Raw genomic sequence first — 19,552 nt, forward strand, 5'->3', positions numbered from 1 at the left:
AGATGTGTACTCTCAGTGATGCAGAGTGTCCTAAACTTCACTCATGCCTAATTTCAGCCACACCTGTGTAGACCTGTACCATTACTGGCAATGCTTTCCTTTTTATCAACTTACTTTTTAAATTGAACAACTTCTTTTGCTAAGGCAATAATATCTGTGAAATTAGGGGTCTTATGTGCTAGTTCTTTTTTTAAGATATTTATTCATTTATTCATGAGAGACACAGAGAGAGAGGCAGAGGGAGAAGCAGGCTCCCTGCAGGGAACCTGATGCAGAACTCGATCCCAGCACCCTGAGATCATGACCCGAGCCAAAGTCAGACGCTCAACCACTGAGCCACCCAGGTGTCCCTGTGCTAGTTTTTAATGCAATAAAAGTCATTCCTCAATCATAGAAAAAACGGTTTGGCCCTAGACTACCTACAGTCAGCTTGGGCATTGTCCATGGTAAGTGGTAAGTGAGGTAGAATGGATTGGATTAGTTAGTCATCAAGCTCTCTTCAGCTCTTGGGAGCTGGGTTTATGAAACCAAGAATCCCCAGTGCCACTGATTCCAAAATTCTCCATAGCCTCCTAAGCCAGACTCTCAACAGTCATCCCAGACTCCTCCTCCTTCCTCACTCCTCTGATGCAGTCACTAGGTAGCCCTGTCTCCTGAACACCTCGCCTGTCTGCCCTGTCCTCAACCATCTCTGGTGGCCATTCCCTCAGTTCAGGCTTTTATCTGCTTTCCCCAAATCCCTGCAGTAGCCACCTTCACTGGTCTGCCTGTTACTTCCTGACCACCTCCAAAACACTCTCCACCCTGTACCTGGGTACTTTTTGCCATGCATATTGAAAGCATCTAGAATATAGTAAATACTAATTAGTAAAAAAAAAAAATTTTTTTTACATTATCTTAAAAAAACTTAGGATGCAAATTTATTTATGTCCTTTATTGCTTAAATGGTTTCCCCACAGACTTCAGGACTCCAGGACATTCTTTAACCTGATATAGAAGGCTCTTTCTGGCCTAGCCACCACCTCCCCTACTTCTTTAGCTATATTCTTCATTATTTCCCACCTCTATCCTTGTTCTCCCATGAGACCAGGGCATGAGGTGTCCACATGTGCCACTATGTTTCATACCTCTCTGTGCCTTTGTGGATTCTGTCTCTTTTCTCAGGAATGTCTCCCTTCCAGACCACCACCTCTTCTTCAGTTGGCTAGCCAATTTAGGAGCTTACTAAATGGCATCATCCTCTCTGTATCTGTCAGCTTGTGCTGCATAACAAACCACCCCAAAACATAGTAGCTTAAAATAAAACAAAACAAAAATATCACTGATTATTTCCTACAAATCTGTATATTGGGTGGATGGTTCTTCTGGTCTAGGCTGGCCTCACTCACATGTGCAGAGCCTCAGCTGGGATATCTGGGACAGTTGGGATGGCTAGAATCTCTCTTAACATGATCTTATCCTCCAGGAGGCTAACCCGGACTTGTTTACATGGTGGACTCAGGTTCCCAGCGACGAGAGAAAAGGCGAGCCCCATTGTGCAAGTGCTTATGAAGTCTCTGCTTGCACCACATTTGCAAACATCCACTGGCCAAAGCAAGTCACACAATGAAGCCCGGCTTCAATAGTAGACAAGGAACGTAACCCCCAGATGGACACAGAAAGCAAAGGGCTGGGATCTTAGAGAGGCAACAGAGGACACAGACTTCTCTAGGAATCAATTAACAGAGGCTTGCCCTGGAACTTTGAGTAATGTCTTACAACATGCCCAGAGATGTTCTTCAAATGTTAATAAACTGCCTGGGACAAGAAAGTATTACCCTCCTGCAGGTGGCATAGAACAGGAGTTCAGAGGAAGATAAGTGGACATGGGACAAGACAGGCCCAGAACAGACCTGAATGGAGGCCCTTCCTTAGTTGAGTTGTTCTTGATCTTTGGAGATTGGGACACGCTGTCAAATACTAAGGTTTCTAGAGGCATGCCTGAAGGGATTATACCATACTGCCAGGTTTGCAGGGCTTGCTTGCTTGCCCCTCAACACTATGACACGATTTACTAGAACTGATGGCTGCTCAGGCTTATTCCCTTACATACTCACAAAGCAGAGGTCTGTGTGTCATTCTTTGTCAGAATGACCCCTTGCTACTTGTGCTTATTCACTCACAGTGAGGGCAGTGCATAATCCCTCCAGTCCAGTCTTCCAACCACATCAGGGCTTACTGCAGCTGAAACTGAGTTTTCATTTTTTCAGTACTCCAGTATACCCTGCTTAAGAAGTGTTGCTTTAGTCACATAGCTAAGCCTCCAACAAGAAACTAGATGTTTGTCACAGCCATCAATTTATAGTATCTTGTATATACACTTAGGCATAAATATATTTAAAATATGTAATTCTTGTTTAATAATACACCTATTCTTTTTTAGTGGTTCATTTTATCTTAAAATTTTTTAAAGAATTTATTTATTTGGCACAGGGAGAGAGAGCACAAACGGGGGAAAGGGAGAAGCAGACTCCCTGCTGAGCAGGGAGCCAGAGGCAGGATCATGATCTGAGCCAAAGGCAAATGCTTAACCGACTGAGCCACCTAGCTGCCCCTATCTTAAAAATTTTTTAATTGAGGTATTTTTTGTGAAGTATTACAAATGTCCTAGATCTTGATCTTGGTATAAACGGGTATGTTCCTTTGAAGTCTGACTTCTTTTGCTCAACCTAACGTCTTTGAGATGTATTCATGTTGTTGCATATATTAGCAGTTTGTTCTTTTTTATTGCTGGGAAGCATTCCATTGTGTGAATATATTGTAATTTATTTATGTATAGTAGGTTGTTTCTAGTTTAGGGGTATTAAGAATAATGCTGCCATGAATATATAGTGAACTACATTTCTCTGTGGTATATATTCAAGAGCAGAATGGCTGGATCATAGGGTAGGTGTATATTTAGCTCTAGTGTGCAATTCTGAAGAATGACTAAAGTTTTTCCTTCATAAAATCCCCCCAGATACTGTTATATACAGACTCTCAGACTGGTTGGATTCTGAACGTTAGCCTATATTCTAGTGCTCTAGATGGGCCCCACCAGATCAGCAGCCCCCTTTACAGAATAAATAAAGATTTTTTCGACCTTGTCTTTGCAATACAATACATTGGCACTGTCTCATACTTCATTCCAAATGTTGCTTTACATTTCACCAGACTAAATGCCCCATAAGGGCAGGTACTCCTCCATCCTTGTAATTCCCCTTGTTTGGCAACCAATAGATAATTGATGTTTAAAGATAAATAATCATTAGTTAACTGTTACTGTGTGAGAAATTATGTTAAAGCTCAGTGGCTTAAAACAACATTTGTTATCTCACAGCTTCTGTGGGTCAGAGATCTAAGAGCAGCTTAGCTGAGTGGTCTGGCTCAGAGTCTGTCATGAGATTACAATCAAGGTATTGGCCAGAGCTGCAGGTATCCAAAGGCTTGACTGGGATTGGAGGATCATCTTCCTAATTCACTCACTACTGGCTGTTGTCTGGAGACCTGCAAGCTGGTTTCCCCAGAGTAAGTGATTTGAGAGAGAACAAATAGTAAGCTGTAGCGTCTTTTATGACCTAGTCTCTGGAATCACACATGGTCATTTCCACTTTATTTTGTTCATTAGAAATGAGGCACTAGGTCCTGTCAGTACCCAAGAGAGGAGAATCAAGCTCCACCCCTTGAAGGAAGGAATAAGAAAGAATTTGTAGTCATATGCTAAAACCACCATCTCTAATAATAGTTAACATTTGTTGAGTACTTACTATGTGCCAGGTACTATACTATGTATTTTCACAGAGTATTTTGTTACAACCCTACAAAGGAGATACTACTTTCAATTTTTCAGACAGGAAACTCAGGTGCTGAAATATGAAGGAATTCGCCCAACATCCCACAGTAAATAACTGAGCTAGAATGGGAGCCCATAGGTCAGATTCCCAGAAATATTGCTCCTAACCATTAAATAATACAATGAACAAGAGACAGTGGAAGAGTCTATGTATTTAGGGTTCTCAGATGCAGTGGTAGGTTGAATGGCAGACCCAAAGATATGTCTGTGTCCTAATTTCTGGAACCTGTGAATACTACCTTATTTGGCAAAAGATATGATTAAGTTAAGGATCTTGAGAGGAGGTGCTTACCCTGGATTATCCATGGAGGCCCTACATGCAATCACATGCACATAAAAGAGAGCCAGAGGGAGTTTTACACAAACAGAGGAGCAGAAAACAGAGAGGAAAAGGTTATGTGAAGACAGAGGCCAAGATTGGAGTGATGCAGACACAAGCCAAGGAATGCTGGCAGCCACCAGAAGTTGGAAGAGGCGAGGAACACATTTGTACATCGTCCAGAGGAACTGCAGCCAAGCCAACACCTTGATTTGGGACATCTGGCCTCCAGAACTATCAGAGAATAAATGTCTATAGTTTTGAGCTACCAAGTTTGTGGTACTTGATTACAGCAGCCTGAGGAAACTACAGATATAAAGTATGTCCTACCTCTCTGTTCAGTGTCACTCTTGATGGCTGGAATGAAGTGCTCAGGCTTGTCAGCATGGTTCTTGTCTTTGGATCAACGTGGAATCAACTCAGCCTGAAAGCAGTAAAACAAACAAACAAACAAACAAACAAACAAAACTAAAATCAAGTTAAAAGGAGACAAAGAAAACTGTATAATAACCACCTACATTGTTATTACTAAACTTGAGTTTTACTCTGAGCTTCCTGGTAGCTGTGGCTAAAAGAGAATCTAGATGGATTTTATAATTTTCATTTTCTGATAAAAAGGACCCCATCTGTTCTTCAAAAAAATACACATCTTTCCCTCATATTACATATTAAGAACAACTGAGCAAATGTGTCTTCACACACTGAACAAAGCAAGAGATAAAATACCAAGAGTGACTTCAAGAAGATCAAGGAACTATCCTCATGTGGAAGTTCCTGTGTAATCCCTGGATAAAAACTGCAGCCTAACAGAGAAACACAGTTCAGCATCACCCAGGCTGGCACCCAGAAATGATAGCTCATGTGTATGCAGGGCGCCAAAGTTCACAAAGTACTTTTACATCCATTATTTTACATACACTCAAATGGCTCTTGAGAGCCAGGCAGGGCAGAGAGTGTAATCTGCACTTACAGATGTAGAAACCAAGGCCTAGAGAAGTGAAGAGATTAGATTCCCCAAGGTCACACAGCTGATGAGTGAACAGGTTGGGTTTCAGTGAGGCTCCAAGAACAAGTCTCTAGGTTTTACTCAGTGCAGATGCCTCCTATTGCTCTACAAGGACCTCATGCCCATCTGTCTTAAATCTCCAAGCACACTGAGCCTTTGTGGGAACAGTCTTTCTCTCACACTTCTTGGGAAGCCCCCAGTACCCACCCAGGGCTGGTTGGTGAAAGACCATACCTCACCCCCATCCTGCTGGTCTTTCAGATTCCCAGGTTCTAAACCTACTAAGAAGAGTCTCTTAAAGGAGAGTTGTTGAGGCGGGGCTAATAGCAGAGCTCAGACCTAGCAGGAGGAAGAGAGATCCAAGAGTGAGGGTGATGCCAGCCCAGCAGGGGTGGGGCCCCGGGCGCTGTCCGCCCTGCAGTGCTGACCAGCATCAGGTTACTGGGAAAAATGGGACCCCAGGGGAGGACAGGTTTGGCTTCCCATCTCCCACCCTTCGTGTCCAGAGGCTGACAGTATTGGAGTCATTTCATCAGCTGAGGGACCGGGAGGAAAAAGAGAAGGACTGGCCATTACTGCTCCGCTTCCGTGCTTTCTCCCCACTCCATTCCCTTTGGTGCCTCTTTCTCCCCATTATCCTTTCCTTCTTTCACACGATTCCCATCTCCTTGCCATTCCTCTGGAGTCACTTTATTTCTATCCTCCTATATACTTATCTACTGTTTCTTTCATCCTTCTTTCCTCTTCACCTACTAGCTGTGCCACTGCTTGTAAGTTTCTTAACCTCTCTGAGTGAAAGTCCTGACCTCATATGGGTGGTTGTAAAGCTCTGTGGCCAGAATAGAGAAAATGCTCAATCCAAATGCATTACCCTCAGTCATTTCCCTTCCTCCCAGAGGGGGTGAGGACACCACCTTAGCTCCCTTTGCCTCCCATAACTGAGCTCAGCATGCTGATTGCTCAACAACCACTGAAGAAAGCCTGGGGGCATGATCATCTTCCACCACCTATGGAGACAGATCCTGGTCCAGGGAGTCTGGCTGCACCCAGCAGGGCAGGGGGGTGACAGATGATGTTTGATGAAGATCTCTAGAGGGGAAGGGAATCATGGTTTATTACATGCCTACTGTGTGCCAGGCATGTGGGTAAACACTTTGCATCCATTATCACATGTGGTCTCTGTGAGAACCCTATAAGCAGGTAATATTACTAGTACACTTGTTGATAGATGAGTAGAGAGATCAGAGAGGTGATGTGACTTTCCCTGGGTCAGCTATTAAGTGGTGAAGACAGGTCAGTTTGACTCTAAATGCCACGCTCTTTAACTTTCTACTATGGGAAAATTCAAATATAGAAAAATAGATAGAATAACATAATGAACCCCCATGTACCTATCACCTAGCTTTAGCAACCAACTTTGGCCAATCTTGTTTGATTCCTACCCACACCCACAGCACCCTTTCCTTATTTTGAGGCATACTTCAGACGTTATATAGTTTTGTCCATAAATATTTCAGTATGTGCCTTTAAGATATAAGGTTAATTTTTAAAGCATAGCCAAAATACCCTTATTATGCCATAAAACTATGGAATAATTTAAGATGATCAAATGGTAGGACAGCTTTCTCATTTCCATTCATTGTCCTTTTCTGCTCTTTTTGCCTCTTTTAATAAAGATAATGATACCTCATCCACTGCAAAGCCCTCCCAACACAATTTCTTATTTAATGCTTGTATCTGCCCTCGGAGGACTTTCTTCACTCTGGAAATGAGCAAACTGAAGCTCAAAAAGGTGAATGGACTTGCCCATGGTTACACGGTAGATTAGGGCCAGAGTCTGGCCCTGTGCCTTCCAGCCCTTGCTTCTTTCCACCCCAGAGGTCATCAAGATGGGAGATTTCATCTATCAGGTTTGGAGGCTCAGGGGTACTCCTGGAGCAGATTGAGAGACACTCCCACCAATGGCAGCAGGCTGGATAGCATGTGTTCCCAGTTGAGGAAGGACAGCCAAGTTCCTTTCTCTGGGTAACAACAGGACTAATTCCATGGCTCAGGCTTATTTGCGTGCAATAGCTCCCCAAAGCCCGGGCAGCGGCTAGGGCTTACCATCTAGCCTCCTGAGCGGCATGCCTTAAGCCCCCTGCACTATGGGAGATTGGATGCTGAAGCCTAAAGGGCAGGCACAATAGCCAGATCACTCAGCCAACCTTACCCTAATTCTACTTTTTGCCTAAGTGCAGGTGGAGGGCAAAGGTCTCTCTGTTTTTCTTCTGGGAGCCTCCTTGCCTAGCCAGCCCTGCACATGCAAAGAATGCCAAGGATTCCATTCTAAATCCCCTGGCTTTTATGGCTAATTCTTCCATTAGACTGCAGGCTACAGAGCAAACCCCTCAGCCTGGCGTTCAAGGCCTGTAGTCTGCCCAACATCACTGATATAACCTGGATAGAGACCCATGGGACAATGGGACAATTTCAGGTGGCACAAACAAAGCTTTATACTAGCTAATTCCCCAAATTCTCCAGTTAGAGCTGTGCTTCTTTAGCTTTAGACTATATTCACCGTTTATTTTTTTATTTTTTAAAAGATTTTATTTATTTATTCACGATAGACATAGAGAGAGAGAGAGGCAGAGAGAGAGAGAGGCAGAGACACAAGCAGAGGGAGAAGCAGGCTCCATGCCAGGAGCCTGACGTGGGACTCGATCCCGGGACTCCAGGACCGCGCCCTGGGCCAAAGGCAGGCGCCAACCCGCTGAGCCACCCAGGGATCCCCTATATTCACTGTTTAAATGGAAGCATTGCTCCTGCCAGTAGTGTCCATTAAGTCTTTTTCCATAGCTCAAATGTAGTGCCCTAATAATACCACTTGCTACTTATTTGCCCATGTAGACCATGGCATTTCATTCCTCCATATCTTTTTTCATACCTTTGTTCCTCTCCCTGGAGCCTTAACTTCTTCTTTCTTCATCCATTAACTATCACAGATACCTGGACTCAGCTGAGCCATCACCCCCTCTGGAGAACCTTCCTGAATGCCTCCCTCCTCTCGTAGCCTTCCCAGCCTCCACAATGGATGAAGGGCCCTTTCATGGGTTTGACTTGACTATACCACTTATCTTGCCCGTACTGTAGCCAGCACATTGTGAGCTTTTCCAGAGCAGAGATCAATATTGTTCTTCTCTGTCTTCTTCCAGCCTGAACACAGGGCCTGGTATGTAATGGGATCTCAACCAAAGGTGCTTGTTGAAATATTTTATTTCATTGAACCCTTACTATAGCTCTATAGGTTAGGCTGCTCAGGAATGGTGATTCTTCCCATTTCACAGAAGTGTAAGTTGAGACATGGAGAGGCAAAATGCTGTGTCCTGGGAACCCAGGGCTGAGAGGAGGCCAATGCTCTTATCTGTGTCTCTTGCCTCCTGGTTCAGCCGCTCATGCTGTTGCCCTCCAAGAAGTGCCCTGGAGGCCCAGGGCAGAGAAAGTGAGACAATGCAGAGCAGGATGCAGTACCTCTGTGCACTGTGGAGCAAGCACCCATGCCCAAACACCTCCAGCACAATCCCCTGTCACCACAGGGTAAAGCCTCAATTCTTTATCCTGGCCTTGGGGCCTCCCACAACATTCCCCAAGCCCACCTCTCCAGCGCCATCCTTTACGATTACCTCTCAGATGCCCCTGCTGCCACCACACCAGCCTACTCACCCTTCTCTGGGCTCATCTGAGTTTTCAGGCCCCTGTACTCAGTGTCCAAGCTCTATGTCCATCATGCCCCAAGACACTGTGATCAGCACAAGTGGATAAAGAGGTGGGCAGGTGTTCACAGGAATCTTTCAATGTCAGGGTGACGAATCAGCATAGTGCTCAAAACAAGCAGAACAATCAGTATTTTCCCAAACTGTGCTCATGGAATAACAGCACCCTAAGAGATGCTTATAACTATTCCTCCACAAAAGAGCCACATGGACAATATTATAATGATCTCGCATGTACTGAGTGTTTGTATTTCAGGCACAGCACTTTGCATGAAATGCTGCATTTCAGCCCCATAACACTGCTAAAGCTGCAGGTCAAAGAGGCTAGTGAACTTCTCCATGGTCACACAGCTAGAAAGTAGCAGAACTAGGATTCAAAACCTAGCTGGTGCTCTCAGCCACTTTGTGAGCCTACTTTTATCTGTCTACCACATTTTTCTTTGAGGAAATTCAAGGTATAATTAACATGTTAAACATCCTGAGGATTCTTATTTAAATTTAACTAAATATTGAAGTCCAGAACAACCCCCTTTTCACCACCACCTTTTGTTCTACTGAATGCTATTAATATCTCACAGAATGTAAAGTTTCCCTAAACAGTTTGTAAAATGCTGGGCTAGAAAATATCCCCTCCTATTGTCCTAACAACCTGACGGCATGGGATGGAGCTGCTGAGGGAACCCTGGAGACCTCTGAGCAGAGCCTCTTTACTGTACACATGGGGTTCTGAGGCCCAGATCGTGGCAAGTGCTCTTTGAACAGCCAAGGAGGCAGGGAGCAGATTTCTGACTCTTTCCTCAGGGCCAAGAAAGGCCTTTACTTAAGACTGGCTAGTGGGGGTGGTAGTCTGGAAACCTCTCAGAAGGTGGAATTCACACACCTTCCTGTAGAGGCCGCACAGGTTTCAAAGGATAGTGCTAGCAGCAGCACCATATTGTTGGGGGGAAAAAAAACTCCCTAAGATCTGGAGACCACAAAGCAGGAGGCTTCCACAGATCACATCAAATTTAGAACGGGGAACCCTCTTGCACTGTTGGTAGGAATGTGCAATGGTGCAGCCACTCTGGAAAACTGTGTGGAGGTTCCTCAAAGAGTTAAAAAATAGAACTACCCTACGACCCAGCAATTGCACTGCTGGGGATTTACCCCAAAGATACAGATGCAGTGAAACACTGGGACACCTGCACCTCAATGTTTATAGCAGGCATGTCCACAATAGCCAAACTGTGGAAGGAGCCTCGATGCCCATCAAAAGATGAATGGATAAAGAAGCTGTGGTCTATGTATATGATGGAATATTACTTAGCCATTAGGAATGACGAATACCCACCATTTACTTCAACGTGGATGGAACTGGAGGGTATTATGCTGAGTGAAGTAAGTCAATCGGAGAAGGACAAACATTATATGGTCTCATTCATTTGGGGAATATAAAAAATAGTGAAAGGGATTAAAGGGGAAAGGAGAGAAAATGAGTGGGAAATATCAGTGAGGGTGACAGATCATGAGAGACTCCTAACTCTGGGAAACGAACAAGGGGTGGTAGAAAGGGAGGTGGGCGCAGGGATGGGGTGACTGTGTGACGGGCACTGAGGGGGGCACTTGACGGGATGAGCACTGGGTGATATGCTATATGTTGGCAAATTGAACTCCAATAATAAATAAATAAATAAATAGATAAATAAATAAATAAATAAATAAATAAATAAATAAATAAATAAAAATTAGATTGTTGGGGCACCTGGGTAGCTCAGTGGGTGAAGCATCTGCCTTCGGCTTAAGTCATGACTCCAGGGTCCTGGGATTGAGTCTCACATCAGGCTCCCTGCTCAGCTTCTTCCTCTCCCACTCTCCCTGCTTGTGCTCTCCCTCAAATAAATAAAATCTTGAAGAAGAAAAAAAAATTAACTCCTCCAACACAAAGGGACAAAGGCCCAGAGGGAACTGGACTTGTCCAAAGCCACACAGCAAGTTCAAAGCAGAGTGGAAATAGAAGTCAACCCTCCTGCCTACTGCTCCAAGGCTCTTTCTGTCCTTTCTTGTAACTGCCGTTGTACTTAGCTATCCCCTCAATCTGGCCAGAGACTCCTCAAGAGCAAAGGTAGTGTCCAAATCATGCTTGATTTCCTGGCTACTGACATTTAGGGCTAAAGAAATGTGACTAAATGAATAAATAAAGAAAACATTTTTTTTTTTTTACCAAAAACTGGCTGCTTCTGAAAATGACTAATTCTTCAAAGGATAAATATTTGCTATCAAAGAATAAGAGCAACACTTATGTTTAACATACATATGTGTGTGTGTACACACAGTCAAACCCCAAACACTGCTCTAAGCATTTTATCTATATTAATTTATTTAAATCTTACAGTGACCATAAGGATAGGTATCATCATCATCTCCATATTGCAGATGAGAAGAAAAGTGTCACAAATACATAGGTAGCTTGTGTAGTCACACAACTAATAAATAATACAATCAGCATTTGAACCCAGGCACTATAACCCCAAAAGCTATGTTCTTAACCACTATACTATACTACCTCTCAAAAGTGCTGTCTTTACCAAACAGGTCCTACATGGCAGGCACTTTGTGAAAGCATCATTTACATTATCTGTAATGCTCACAGCAAAACCCTGAGATAAATATTATTTTTCATTTTATGGCTGGAAAAATGAAAGCCCAGAGGTATAAAAGGATTTAGTTGTCTAAAGCCACACAGCTAGGAAGTGACAGACTTGGGATTTGAAGCCATCAATTTTAGTGATATGCCTGTAGTCATCGCTCATGGTTTATAGCTAAACTGTCATAAGCAATTCAGTCAAAACTTAAGTAAAAGCCAGTGCACTGTGTCATCTTCCATAATATCGTGTGAAATATTTTCCTTCCAATATATCTTCCTTTTGTTGATTGGTTTTGTTCCAAAGTTTGTTATTTATTAATTCATTTGTTCATGCAAATACTTATTGGATCTCACATACACACACGTGTACGTACACGTGCTAACCCCTACCTCGTATGAGTGATATGGCAATAAAGATGACAGACACTGTCCCTTCTAACCCTACCTGCATAAAGCTTACATTCCAGTAAGACAAGTCATCATTGAACAATTCATTTCACAATTAATTAGCAACTTAAAACGGTTGTGATTCCTACAAAGAAGAGGTAGAGATGGTTATACTGTGATTGGCTTCTGCTCAGAGTAGAAAGTTGTGGTTAATCTGCTGCATGTTTTGAAAGCTATTATTAAAATTAAATTCCATAGCTCCATATGGCAGTTATATATATATATATAGAACAGGCAAAGATAAGTTCTTGCTTATCTGAGGGAAATAAAAGGGAATCATTGATAAACACATATTCCTGGAAAACAAGACTACTTTTTTTTTTTTTTTGAAAAACAAGACTACTTAAGAGTAAATTAGAGAGAAGATAGTCAAGAGATATTCCCAAAGAATATCTTCTGAGTGGCTCCTATATGATGGAACTCTCTGGGTGGGGGGTGGGAGGTGGGAGGTGTTCCCCACCAGTGCCATTAAGGAGGAGTTATTATGCCAATTTAAAGAGGAAAAAACAAAGATACTGAGAGGTTAGCCAATGCTATGGAGATAAGTCACACAGCTACCAAGAAGGAACAGGATTCAAGCCCAGATTGATGTGACAGTAACAGAATCTTTCACTGAATTCTACCATATTTCTTTATCTTAAAAGCTGATCAGCTAGGAGTTGAAACTTTGGCCTCTGACATCATAAGTATGCAAAGTCTTCTTGTCAATACCATCTCTCCGCCATGGGGCCCTGAAGAAGAAACATTATTTTCTGGGACCCAAGAGGATGAAAATGAGAAGATCCCGCATGATGCAAACCACAGTTGTGGGGGAAATTGTTAATTACCAGAATGATTGCATTCCTTTCCTCTGAGGTATAGGCTTCTCAAACAAAAAGCTTTAATATTTTGTTTATGCAAATGGAGAAAGCATTCTCCATCTCTCAGATAAGATGGGCTGAGTGGGGTCTTTTCTCTGCCTTTCTACAACATAACCAAATATTTTCCTTCTTGAAGGCAATCCCACTTCTTCGTGTACCCAAAACCTTGCCCAAAGTTCCTGGCCCCAATTTCAGGAGCAAAACCATTTCCTACGAATCCAGTTTTCTCACAGCTTGAAAGGGACAATGAGGCTTCACTTTGTTTGTTTATTTGTTGAAGAAAAAAGGACTCATCCTCTAGCATGGGGACAATATTCATTTGTTTGCCCACACGGGCCTGCCCCCATAAATGCCTTTTCTCATCAGCAATGAACACTTCAGAGCATTTTCCAACACTGACGAAATTCAACTCTGGAATAGGTAAGTGTAGACTGTGCCTTGGCCAGTGTGCCTTCCTAGAAGCCTACTGCTCCCATCAGCCCCAACTGCCCGGCTGTGGGGGTCTAGGGAACCTGAGTGTCCAGTGAGCTGTTGCTCCCACAGCAGACATTCTGCCTCCTTGAGAGTGAACAGCGAAGAGGGCACTCGGGCAGGCATGTACGAACAGACCTCCTTCCTAAGGAGCTTGCCTTTCAGGTTTCCTAAGAGCTGATGTGCCTGTGGATTCTATAATGAGAAAGGATTTGTTTGTTGAAGGATCTTTTCAGCTTTATTGCTTAACTCAAAGGTGAGAAGGGGGTGGGGGCAAGATGAGAATTATTCTCCTTTGCTTTTCTTTGCCTTCCCAAATAGTCCAAATCTAAGCTTTGTCTGCAGATGCCCTGAAATAGCAGCCAAGATAGTTTTAAGGATGTGCAGATAGAAGCTCTAGTCCTGAGCTGGCCCCCTAACCTATGAGACCAGGGGCAAACCTTACCCTTTCTCTGGGCTAGAGTTCTCCCACATATACAATGAGAAGGTGGGTACTATTATCTGTGTCTCGGTTCTATTATCTGTATCTCAGTACAATGGGCGTCACAGTAAATATCTGACTTCATCTTCCTGGCTGTTAGAAGGATCAATATGTTGGGATTCCTGGGTGGCGCAGCGGTTTGGCGCCTGCCTTTGGCCCAGGGCGCGATCCTGGAGACCCGGGATCGAATCCCACGTCGGGCTCCCGGTGCATGGAGCCTGCTTCTCCCTCTGCCTGTGTCTCTGCCTCTCTCTCTCTCTCTCTCTCTCTCTCTCTCTATGTGACTATCATAAATAAATAAAATTTAAAAAAAAGAAGGATCAATATGGAATAATGTCAAGTAAATCAGATCTGAGACCTGAAGTGGCTTAATTTTGACAGTTAATATGTTAAAACTATACAGTAGGGGTGAGTTCTCATTGGTTTTGAGATTTCCTTTGTACAACATCTTTGTACAACAAATATATTTTATTTATATTATATTTATTTTATTCTTTTTTATAACTCTTTTTTATTTTGGAAAACTTTTTACAGAAGAGCTTCAAAAGAAAGAACAGAGGGTTCCCATGTGCCTTTCATCCAACTTCTCCTGATATTAACATCTTATGTAACTATTGTACAATTATCAAAGCTAAGAAATTAACTGTACATTAAACTATAAATTCACTGAAATTTTGCCAATTTTTCCACTTAGGTCCTTCTTTTTGGTTCCAAAATCCAATTGGAATTGGTCACACATTATATTTAGGCACCATGCCTCCTTACACACCTCCAATATGTGACAGTTTCTCAGTCTCTTTTTTTTTTTTTTTTCATTATCTTGACATTTTTGGAGAGCACTGCTCAGATATTTTGTAGAATATCCTCAACTTGGGTTTGTCTGATGTTTTCTCATGACATGACAGAGCTAATGCATTTTCAGAAGATTGTCTATACAGGTGAAGTTCCCTCCTCCTTGCATCATAACAGAGGTATGACATAAACAATGTCATTACTCGTGAGGTTAATTTGATCAGTTGGTAAGGTAGTGCCTGCCATGATTCTGCACTATACATTACTACTTTCCTCTTTCCATACTCTGCTCAGAAAAGAAGGTGACTAAGTTCAGCTTACACTACACTCAAAGTTCAACGGCTCAGGAATTCAGTCTCTCCTCCTAAGGGAGAAATATCAAAGATTTTGTGGACCTATGTCAAAACTACATTTGGGGAGAGGTCCCCTTGAGGCTGTACAAATATCCTGTTTCTCCTTAAGGTTGTGCCCACCAATTTTATCATCATCAGTGGATCTTGCAATTATTACTGTGGGGTTCTAAAGGTGATTTTCTATTTCCCTCATTCCTTCTATATTTATTATTTGGAGCTATTTTAAAAGGAAGGATTAAAAGGATTTGGTTGGTTTGCTTGCTTGCTTGTTGGCTTACTTGCTTTCTGCCTATATGGACTCATGGATATTTATTTTTGTATCTCTTTTAGTTATAATCCATATTATGTGTATTTACTTTAGCCAATGGAGGCTCTTTTGGGTTGACTCATGTCCTTTTGATATGTCTGGTCTTTTTTTTATTTTTTTTATTATTTATTCATGATAGTCATAGAGAGAGGAGAGAGAGGCAGAGACACAGGCAGAGGGAGAAGCGGGCTCCATGCCAGGAGCCCGACGTGGGACTCGATCCCAGGACTCTGGAATCGCGCCCTGGGCCAAAGGCAGGCGCTAAACCGCTGAGCCACCCAGGGATCCCCCCCCCCTTTTTTTTTAAATACTTCCTTACTTTCTGGCACTACCTTAGGCTTTAGGATCATCTTGTATTTTCCCTGACTCAGTACTAGAACTGGCCATTTCTCCAGGGAACTTGGCTCCTTTTATTGGAAAATGGCATCTGGTAACCAAGATCTAGACTCTGAGTGTGCTCATGGCTACTGGGGTGTCACTGCTCCCTCAGCAGACAGAGCAAGGAAATTACTAACTCATAAGTACATGCAAAGCTATATTTGTCCTTCTATCCATCTTGTATATATATTAAAATAGACATAAATCCATACTGATACCTCCAACTCTAGTCTATTCCCAACAGGGTTCAATCTAGTCTTCCGTATGTTCACGTGTGGCTTCCTCTCCAAAGTGAGAAACCTGGCTCCCATCATCTATGACTTTTAATTATTTGTTAAACTCTCATATACATGTAGTTCCAGAAAGCTAACTTCTCCTTCCATGAGAAACACATTTACCACATGCAGTAGTGTTTATGAACAGTTCTTTTTGTCTCTAGGCAAAGGTAATTCTTAATATTTAAAAGAAGGTCTGGATTCAAATGCCAGCTCTGCCACTCACTGGCTATGTCAATGTAAGGCACTCACTTAACCTCTCTTTCATCTGTTTACTCATCCATAAAACCAGAATTATGACCTCTATCCTACCTGCTTTGTACCCCTGATGGGAAGAAAAGAATTAGAAAAGAATATATAAAGGGGCTGAAAAATCGTCTAATCTTCCTCAACTGTCTGATGTTATCATAACATCATCATGGTCCCTGAGCTCCAGACTTGGGCCCTGTAGATGGCAGCTCCTGTCTTCTGAGTCTTGTCCTGCTCTAAGGCACATACAAGGGTCACAAGCATCCACTCCTTTCTGCATCCAATTCAGTGAGTCTGATCCAGGCCAAGCTGGGAGGGAGCCTAGTCTCTGGCTAAATAAACATGGACGCTAAGAGCATCTGGGCTCTTGGAGGCTCTCATTACCTGCTGGGGCATTTCAGCTCAGCTAGCCTAGACAGAGCCTCTTCTTCCACAAGCAGACCTCTGGAGGCGGGATGGGGTGTTCTCCCTTTGTTGGGAAGATCCCCAGCATCCTGAGATGCTTCATTCTCACTTTGTTTTGTAGACAGGCAGGGCCACTCCCCTCTCCTGGTCTTTAGTTTTCCTATCTGTAAAGATGAGTGTGTTGGATTAGGTGAGAAGTCACAAACTAGTAGCCAGATGCAGTGGACATGTTGTATTTGGCCTACAGGGCACTTTCAGTATTTTTTTAAACAGCCCTCACTTTTTTGTTGTTGTTGTTTATATTTATTCATGAGAGACACAGAGAGACAGGCAGAGACACAGGCAGAGGGAGAAGCAGGCTCCATGCAGGAGCCTGATGTGGGACTCGATCCTGAGACTCCAGGATCATGCCCTAGGCCGAAGGCAGGTGCTAAACGATTGAGCCACCCAGGGATTCCCCAACAGCCCTCACTTTTAAAGCAGTTTTAGGTTTACAGAAAATTGAGTGGAATTGAGTCCCCTATGCCTTTTCTCCCTACCTCCACATCGATAGCTTTTTCTATTATTAACATGGTTTGTTAATAAGGTACTTTTGTTGCAACTAATGAACCAACATATTCCTATTATTATGGATTAAAGCCCATAATTTATATTAGGGCTCAGTCTTTGTGTTGGTCAATTCCATGGGTTGTGACAGATGCATAATGTCACTCGCATATTCACCATTATAGTAGCATAGGAATAATTTCATTGCCCTAAAAAAAATCTCCTGTGTTTCATCTATTCATACTCTCTTCTTCTCCCAAACCCCTGGCAACCGCTGGTCTTTTCATTGTCTATAAAATTTTCTAGAATATTATATGCTTGGAATCCTACAGTATATAACCTTCTCAGACTGGCTTCTTTCGCTCAGCAATATGAACTTATTTCCCCCATGTCTTGTCATGACTTGATAGTGTATGTCTTTTTACTGATGGGTAATATTCCATTGTATGGATGGACCACAGTTCCTTTATCCACTTATTAGTATGATTTTAAGCTAGAATTATTAGCCAATAGTTAAGAATGAAAGGCATTATATTGAAATCCATATTTTCAGCTTCTCTTAAAAATAAGAAGCTTTGGCAACACTGAGTCTACCTCCCAGATGGCAACGAGGAGCTGGAATTGAACAGTAGAGGGCCTCTCACGATGGGGCAGAGTGACATGATCACTATAGTCCCCTCTTGTCCTCATGTGACCTGCCAGGTCCTGTTAAGCATTTAGACCAAGATTTGCATCTTATTAACAAAGAGGCTTCAGGCAAATGTGCTGTTTTTCACATGCACCATTCCTATCCCTTGATCCTGTCCCAGCCCTTTTCTATCCTGCTCTCTGTCCTGAGACGCTGACCCTGTAGACCACATTTCCCAGGTTCCCATGCTGCTGGCTTCCAGGTGGGTTTGGCCATAGGAGGCATCGCCCTGAGATAGAGGATGAGAGGAGAGAGTGACCACAGTGTAGTCCCATTGTGCACCCATGTTTGGGCACCTACTGTTGGGTAATAGCTGCAGCTCTTCGAGACTATGGCTCCTGTGGGGCAATCCTCCCCCGCAGCTCCAGCCCTCCCTGGACACTGGTGACTCCATACCCTCTCTTTGACCCTTGACACTGTGGCTAGCTCTGGGTTTCTCAAACATCTCTGGTGTATCTCCTTAATGCTGTTACTCCCCTATAAGTAGTCTTTTCATTGAGTCTGTTTGAACTAGCCTGTTTGACTCTGTTTGCTGCTGAGACGACACAGTAAGTTGCTTATTTTCTCTGTTCCTTGGCTTCCTCACCTGAAAATGGGAATCATGTTAATACCTATTTAATGAGGATGATGCAATTAAATGAGAAAATGTACATGTGATGCCTAGTGCAGAGCCTGGCATAAATAACTGCTCAATGACTGCTCAGTAGTAGTAGTATTATCATCATTATCTTTAGAATTTATGAACCTACAGCTTCATGACCTCTCTAGGCCCTTATAGCATGGATGGAATATGAATGAGTAACTTGCTACCCAAAAAATAAATCTTCTACTAAATCACCAGAGATTATTGTCAACTTTTGACCCCAAAGTAGAGTTGAAGTTTGGACAGTGTAAGTTGTAATTATCTCTTGCCTCACGTGACAGTAGCCACGGAATTCTCATTCCACTTACAGATAACAGCCAACATTTATGGAGCCTTTTCTCTGTACCAGCTAATCCAAGTCTTTATATGTAAAATTACATAACCACCTGTACACCGGTCCCTCCACAGATGAGACAATGAGGTTCCAAGAGACAAAGTAACTTGTCCAAGGTCGTATGGTCAGTAGGCTATCAAACTGGGACTGAACTCCAGTCTTATGCACTTCCCATTACATGCCCTACTGTATGGGCAGGGACTTATGGGCAAGGACTCTACCATAATGACACCCAGCATTTTCCTCACCACAAATATCTTTTCATTTCTAAACAGAAGCTTCATTCAGCAGTACAAATTCCCTGATCACATTAGCAAGGATCTTGAGACATAAAGTGATATTATTGAGGGTGGGGTCAAAGCCTACCCTTGACAACCCCCTTTCCTTGGCAGGTTCCTTCCCTTCACTTCCTGATGCTGACCAGGCTCCTGGAGCCTGCACCCAGGCTGATCTCTCTCTTTTTTTTTTTAATAAAATAATGTTTATTGGTGTTCAATTTACCAACATACAGAATAACACCCAGTGCTCATCCCGTCAAGTGTCCCCCTCAGTGCCCGTCACCCATTCACCCCCACCCCCCGCCCTCCTCCACTTCCATCACCCCTAGTTCATTTCCCAGAGTTAGGAGTCTTTATGTTCTGTCTCCCTTTCTGATATTTCCCACACATTTCTTCTCCCTTCCCTTATATTCCCTTTCACTATTTATATTCCCCAAATGAATGAGAACATACACTGTTTGTCCTTCTCTGATT

The 19,552-nt window shown here is 43.0% G+C and overlaps 1 long non-coding RNA gene across 1 annotated transcript in view; it reads right to left on the reverse strand.

Annotated features, from left to right (window-relative positions):
• LOC111098101 overlaps positions 1-10,056 on the reverse strand; it is a 31,405-nt gene extending 21,349 nt beyond the window's left edge. Inside the window, exons 1-2 of the long non-coding RNA XR_005367032.1 lie at positions 8,899-10,056; positions 4,521-4,614 (exon numbers count right to left, since the gene is read on the reverse strand). This is a non-coding gene — a long non-coding RNA (uncharacterized LOC111098101). The remainder of the gene's footprint in view (positions 1-4,520; positions 4,615-8,898) is intronic.
• Between the last annotated feature and the right edge of the window lie 9,496 nt (positions 10,057-19,552).

Source organism: Canis lupus, chromosome 11 (assembly GCF_011100685.1).
Source record: "Canis lupus familiaris isolate Mischka breed German Shepherd chromosome 11, alternate assembly UU_Cfam_GSD_1.0, whole genome shotgun sequence".
Lineage (NCBI taxonomy): Eukaryota > Metazoa > Chordata > Mammalia > Carnivora > Canidae > Canis > Canis lupus.